This window comes from Sycon ciliatum, chromosome 3, assembly GCF_964019385.1.
Source record: "Sycon ciliatum chromosome 3, ocSycCili1.1, whole genome shotgun sequence".
NCBI lineage: Eukaryota > Metazoa > Porifera > Calcarea > Leucosolenida > Sycettidae > Sycon > Sycon ciliatum.
This window is the reverse complement of record NC_088645.1, coordinates 22,241,975-22,249,703: the sequence shown is the minus strand read 5'-3', so window position 1 is coordinate 22,249,703 and position 7,729 is coordinate 22,241,975.

Genomic DNA, 7,729 nt, shown 5'->3' with positions numbered 1-7,729 from the left:
ATCAGCGACATTCCCGCCAAGGGCCTTATCAGAGTTTAAAGCCCGCTCAATCGTAATTTTACTACTCTTGATGGCGCGTTGAGGGCCTTGGATTAGTTTAAAGCCCGCCGAATATACTCTAAACGGGTGCGTACAACTCCTGTATGCATTATAGTACAGTGCAGATAATGAACTCTGCACAAAATGTACGGTGTACTACTAAAAGCTACGCATTTGAGAAGTGTGTACGGTTTTTGCCTCCCGTATTCTTTCATTTATACGATTTTCGTTTGTCAACAGCTGGCGGAAACCTATAAAAACCGAAGATCAAAGTCATTAGAGGTATCGACAAGGGGCTCTCAAAGCCCCTAAATAGCTCCACAAGCTATGAATAAGAATGAAGCTCGCAATAAGAGCCCAGCATTTCATTTGCTTCCCCTCTACTTTTAGTAGTCCTCAGTGGTGCTGAGTTACCATAACTTACCAGAAGAAAATATTCTTTCATACCACATCAAGTCTCTCTGCACACAAACCACAAAACTACCCAATATAATGATACAAAAGCATAATGGAAGCGAGATAATGCATGTAACCTCGTTCTAAAATAGTTAGTGCATGGCAGGGAGGGTCTTATGGCTTGTTTGTGCCCTTCAGGGTAGCCCTCGGGCCTACGGCCCTCAGGCTAACCTGTCGGGCACTAACAAGCCATAAGGCCCTCCCTGCCATGCACTAACCTATAATTAAGGCAGAAGGGAACAGAAACAGCCGGCTAGGGTTTTGCTGTAACGCTGCGTTTCATGCACATAGCAAAGCTAAGGCAATCCTCAGACAACTGATAACCTGTACATTATCTGGGTCCAAATTTATACCCAGGCAGGTAGCTAAAACAGGGCGGGCAAAGTGAGTAAAGCGCGAAAAAGCAGGTGGCAAAAGCGAGACATTAGTGTGACATTTCAAGTGATTTAATTCTGTTTCAGAATTTCGGACACAATTTCGCGCTCATTATAAACAGCATATATTTGCCTGCGCAAGTCGCTTCACTTGTATTTTTTTCTTTTTTTTCTACAAAATCCACATATCTCCAGACACTGGGGTGAATAATGGAGTGTGGTGGTGGGACCCATTAAGCTCCGCCGACCAGAGGTCTCGGCTTCATAGCTCCATGGACACACCAAAGGGATATAGGGTAGGGAGGATTAAATTGAAAAAGAAAACAGAAGAAAGAAAATGGAAAGATTGCATTGCTCAGGGAGCAAAAGAATAAGTTGAGTATTGAAGTGAACGCTGTTAAACTTTTAAATTCAAGAGGAGACTGTCTGTGAGGACAGCTGGGCACTTGACCGGTCGGCGCAGAGTCTCCTCCATGCTCTTCGTTTCTGTGCCACACCTCAGTGCATTCCGGTGTCCACCAAGAGGGGTTAGATGGTTTCATACACAACTGCTTAGACGGAGAGAGTGTATGTCCAAGCAGGGTAGGACACTGTACCCTCTTACTCGCGTATGCTATGAGTAGCCCAGTGGCAGTTCGTTCTGAGGAGATGGTGATAAGCTGCTGTCTTGAACTTTTGGATGTTCTTTCGGTGAAATGGGTGGGGAATGACAGAGGAAGGCAGCTGGTTCCAAATTGGGATGACGGAGTGGGGAAAGGCTCGGCTCACATTGTTCCGGGAATTGGCAGGAAGAACATTCTGTAACTGATGAGGATGCGCGATGGACAGTCGTACAGCCTGGCGGGTGAGGCGTGTGGTCCTGGGTTGGTGTGTCGGGGGTGGAGCCATTCTGGAGAGAAGAGAGGGAGGATTATCGCAAACGGCTTTATACAGGAAGCAGAGGGCAGCGATGGTGCGGCGAATTATGAGGCTAGGAAGCCAGCATTGCGGATGTATTGCCTTGATGGCTCGCTCCTGCACCCAGTCCAGCCGATTCAAGTGGGAAGGAGCTGCCCCTATCCAGACGATTGGGCAGTACTCCACAGTGGCGGGTTTGGGGGGGGGGGGCGGGGGGCTCGCGCCCCCCCCCCCTCAAAAATTTCGACCTAGGTTTCGAAAATTAATAGGCAGGGCGCTAGGGCGCCGGGTCGATCGAGCTAGACTAGGCTCGTCGGGGCGCGCGCGGCCTGAAACGATTGTCCAAAAGCGGTTGCACGGTCGAGCTGGTGTTGATTGTACACACTACAGACTAGTACAGTACAGACTACAGTCTACAGAGTAGAGTCTACGTACAGTGAGCATGCACGGCGCGCGGCTACAGAAACATGGTGACCTGACTGTGTACTGTTGTACAGTGTGATCCCTGCTGGGACGCGCTCGACGCGTCTTCAACGGTACAAACATCGAAGAAAAGACAAGTCTTCGATCGAGTCAACCAAAACACGATTCGAATGCCGAGGGCTCAGGCGATCATCCTCGTTCGAATCGTGTTTTGGTTGACTCGAAGGCTTTTCTTCGATGTCTCAGGGACATCCCAAAAGGCCAAGCTCTAGCCAGCAGAGCCTGGCATTTTTGTAAATCGTTCCTGTGGCGGCGCAACTCCTGCTGCCGCTCCAACAGGAAACAGTGGGGTGATGAAGTCGCTGTTATTCCAGTTGAACTTTCGGAGCGGACTGACAGTCACACTCCGCCAGACGTGGAAGAACCTGTTGTCAGCGATCAGCCAGAACATGAAGAACAGCGCACAGTGACAAGTACCGCTGCCTATGTAAAGGATGCTTTGAGAGCGGTGGGAAATTGTTGGACTCGGATAAATAATTGCAGTTGATTCGCTCACATAACGGCAAATTTGAAGTTTACAATGTACATTGTTGCTGCGTGTACAGAAATACTGCTCGTGGTGTGTGAGATTTACGGCTTGTTGTTGTTGTTATTGTTGTTGTTGTTTATTTTACTTCACCAAATGAACAGGCAGAGATGCCTTCTCACCTGCCCATAGGACCGGTTCTCAGAATGATGAAGGGATGATATGCAAGGGAAAACAAGAAATGATAATAATAATAATAATAATTATAAGACAGAAAGGACCAAAAGAAGAAAAGGAAAAATTTATATGAAGACAATTTCATGGAGTCAGAAATAGAAAGACAGTAATTTCATGGAGTCAAAGAATAGAAAGAAAATCTCATGGAGTCAGGAACACGTGGTTGATTTTATAGACATGCATGCACAAATGTGATAGATGAGAAGGTTGGAATTTATGGCAGATAATAAAAGTTTAACGAGGATATTCACAAAGTAAGTATATCAATGGCAGAAAGAGCTTTTCGGAAGGGACCAGGGACACGTATCACTCTAAAATCAGAGGGGAGAGCGTTCCAGAGAATGCTTCCCCGAAACATCATGGTCGATCGTCCCGCAGGCCCACGAAGAAAGGGAACTTGAAGTTGAAGCAAGTTCGACACTTGTCCCCGTGTGGTGCGCTGATCCTCCGGAACAGTCTCTGGGGCCGTTCGGGTGAATAACTGTTGAAGAAGGGGGCTACAGGAGGAGCTTCTTGACATCGGTTTTCAAATGGCTGACCTGGGACAGTAGCATGATGTCATGTACCCCCACCCCATCCCGCCTTGATCCCGGCCGCAACCCCCCCCCCCTCAGCCAAATCCTGGACACGCCACTGCTCCATAACCGGCCGGACAAAGGCTTTGTAGGCTCGAAGCCGGGCAGGAATAGCCAGCAAGTGAAATGCCTTGCGCAGGGCTCCAAGTCTCTGCGTTGCTCGGACTACAACAGTTCCATATGCTGGCTGAATTTTAGCTGATGGTCAAACGTGACGCCGAGTACTTTGATGGAGGGCTGCTCCTCGACAGGAGTTCCATTGAAGACAATGGGGGGATTGGCCAGTCCCGACAATGGTGGGAAATTGTAAGGGCCTGAGATTTGGCTGGCTCGAACTGCACCTTCCAATCCGAGCCCCAACTGGATACTAGGTCAACAGCAGCCTGGAGTACTCTAGCGTTGTCAGGCACAGCAGCGAGAGTTGCAATTTCGGCGTATAGGGTTGTGTCGTCGGCGAATGAGGCAAGGTTGGAGCCGATTGGGAGGTGGTCTTCAAGGTCGTTGACGTAGACCAAGAATAAGGTAGGGCCCAGGATACTGTCCTGTGGCACCCCAGCCTTAACTGGGCGCCTGGCTGATGTCTGGCCGGAGATGAGGACTTGAAGTGTGCGGTTGCAGAGGTAGTCTTGGAGCCACCGATGCAGGTCTCCCGAGATGCCATACACTCTAGCCTTGTGCAATACACCAGTGTGAGACACCCGGTCAAATGCTCCAGCAATGTCGATGGCCAGCACTCGAGAAGCTCCTTTATCTCCTGCGGTGTGCAACCACTGGTGGTGGAGAGCAGTCAGCAGGTCTGCAGCACTGTGACCGCGACGGAAGCCAAATTTCCATTCTGACAGGACGTGATTCGTCTCCATGAAGTTGCTCATTGCCCTGTTGACTAAGGTCTCCATGAGCTTGGAGAGGATGCTCAGTAACGACACTGGTCGATAGTTTGATGGCGACGGTTTGGACTTGCGCTTGTGGACTGGAACTACGTTTGCAACCTTCCACTGTTGTGGCTGGATGCCGGAGCGAAGACAGCATGTAAAATATTTTGAAAGCGGCCGTGCCAATTCTGCAGAGCAAGCTTTCAAGACTCGGGCAGGTATCCCATCTGGACCAGTGGCCTTGGTGGGGTTGGGCTGGCGGAGAGTTCGCTCGACTGTGGTCTCGCGAAACCGGACGGTGCAGAGGTTGCGGTCAGTACGTGGTCGGACGTGAGGAAATGAAGCGGATAGGTCGTCTGCCCCTAGACTGCATTTTTTGGCGAAGTGTTCGGCCATGCACTCTGCTTTGCTGCGGTTGGTGTCGTGCTCCGTACCATCGGTGCTGCGGAGAGTAGGTATGGATGGGCTGTTTCCGTGGCCAGAGGCCTTCTTGATGGTTCGCCACAATTCACCAGACGCCATACACCCAGAGGCTAACTTCTGCACCAGGCTTGCTGCGAATGCCTGCTTGGCAGTTGCCAGGCAATGGTTAGCTGAGTGCTTGGCGACATTGTAACGGGCTTGCAGCTGGGCACTTGACCGGTCGGCGCAGAGTCTCCTCCATGCTCTTCGTTTCTGTGCCACAGCCTCAGTGCATTCCGGTGTCCACCAAGAGGGGTTAGATGGTTTCATACACAACTGCTTAGACGGTATGTATCGGCACATTCCTTCCAGAATAACGTTATTCTGGGTCAAGTGCATACACATTGCATCAGGATCATCACTGACAGTGGACTGCCAATCTGTTGTTCTAAAGAAGTGACGGATTCTGTCCCAGTCTGCGCATTGGTAACGCCAGACAGTTCTGGTCACTGGTGGTTGCTCTGCCGTGCTTACATGAAAGTCAGCTAGGACACAGGCATGGTCAGAGTTTCCCAGAGGTGCTAAGGTATTGTCTGTCGCAACTCTCGGGAGGTCAGTCATTATTAAGTCGAGTGGGTAGCCCCTGGTGGGCTCATGCACGTGCTGCTCCAAGCAGTGAAAAGCACACATGTCTTCAGTGTACACACCTGCATGAGTTGTCTTGGTGCTGCCGAGCCAATCCACGTTGTGTACGTTAAAATCTCCAGCCAATACCACCTATTGACAAAATTTACGGGCCAGGTCTATGCCAGCACTGATGGCTTCAAGGGTACTGATGTCATTGTCGTGGCAGGAGCCAGAGCAATATGCAGCACACACAGCCACTGACTTCCTATCCACAGTTCTGACACTGAGCCATATTAGCTCCTCATTACCGACCTGGATGTCGTCGAGTTCCCGGAGGGCCAGACTGGCTTTAACCCAAACCGGAACTCCTCCTCCATGAGCTGTTCGATCCTTCCGCAGTAGTAGCCAGGCAAGGACAGTTCGGAATCAGTAGCCTTCTCAGGGGTTAGCTTGCTCTCTGTGACAATGGCAATGTCAGGTTGGTGAACGTGTACAGCATGGTGAAAGTCACCAAGTTTACTCAGTAGTCCAAATGTGTTCGTCAGCAGAATCCGAAAGGATCTAATTGGAGCTTTGAGCTTGAGTGTCGGAGGACTCGGAGAGAGTGTCACTGTGTGAACCGGACAAGGTGTCCCCCTTCGGACGCTCACGGTGGCGCCAAACCCGCGCGTACAGTGGGCGAGGCCAAAAGTTTGGAGCAGTGGCGATTTCAAGATCAGTCGCATCGATCATCAAGCGGGCAGACACTTTCCCATCTTCTGTGGTGTGTATGCTGCACTGGTGGACCTTCACCGGTTTGTTCACTGCTGCAGAAAGTTGCTCAGTGAATTTCTTGACCGCACTTTCTTCACTGCTATGTGAGTTCAGATTGCCCACATAGATTACGGCTTTCTTCACTCTGTGAGGTTCGTTTGATACCAGTTTCCACGTGTCATCCGTGATTGGCTCTAGCTTCAGTGGCTTGGGCTTGACAGTGGGCCGCTCAATTGCTTGGGACTTGTCCTCATCCTCCGTTGACGTTTCATGGTCACTGGCAAGGTCACCCACGCTACGGGAAGTGCTACGGTGTTCGTCTGCATCAGTACAGTGGTACTGAGACGGTTGTATTGTCCAGGATAACTCTGCCTTCATCAACAATCAGAAGCCTTCTAAATACCAGTAAAGCAATACAGGTGCTAATGCATTATAGTGTAAAGTATGATGATGATTGTGTCAAGTGTCACGTGGGAGGTGTGTATAGCACACCGCTCACACATCATACAGACAAGTAAGCTGGTTCGCCCAGCAACTACAATTATTGCACTTATACTTATAGCGAAACAACGGTTTCTTTCTTCAACACTTCGCAGGCAGCGATCCTTCCAAGGTGCGGCCATTGAATATTTGAAGTAACAGCTACTACTTTTACTACGATGACAATAAAAATAATTATAATAAAAGTGTTTCTCTGAAAATAGAGCCAGCTCCCATGCATTACTATGCTACAAGGTACGCTTTCCAACGGCCAAAGAGAGTTGGAAAGCTTGTGTCTTTGTGGGTAACCTGAACATTTGGGCTCATGCAAAATCTTTTTGGGATTTCCCCACAACTTTTTGCGTCCGCAAAAATGTTGTGCTGGACCGCATTTCTGTCACTTCGCAGCGGCTTTTCGTTGGTGCAGTTTGTATCCCACCCTCCCACCCCTGACTTCTGGGTGTGTGTTTATCGATATATATCGTATTGGTTTTTCTTATTGGCCATGTGGCTGTTGCAGTTACGACTGCTTTTCTTTTTTATTTAAAAAACGTAGGGGTGGTGTGTGCGTCGTGGGCCATTGTATGGTTACATACAGCTTCAGATTGTATGGCTAGTGACAGGGGGGTTGAGTCTGCAGGGGAAGAATACAGTGATTGAACTGAAGCTGGATGATGACCGTGTGGTGAGTGTGTGGGGGGTTCGAGATGCCGTCCTGGGGCAGGGATGTCGATCCTTTAGCTTGGACGGGTGTTGTTACATTCATTGTAACATTTTGTCGTTTTCTGTGTGTTTTGCTGTGCGACTATAGTAGCAGCAGTGTCTTGTGCTAATTTTTCTTATGATATCAGGCCCTATGCGTACAATTATTCAAAAAAGAAAAAAGAAAAAAAAAGAAAAAATATCAGGAAGGAGATATAATAATATCAATAATAAAGCCATTGCCGAGCCACCGTGCTCACAGCAGAGACTTCTGTGTGTGGTATTGTTGTGAAGTGGACCACAAAGACCAACTTTTTCTGTAGTAGTAGTAGTAGTAGTAGTAGTAGTATACTTTCAGTAGCTCGA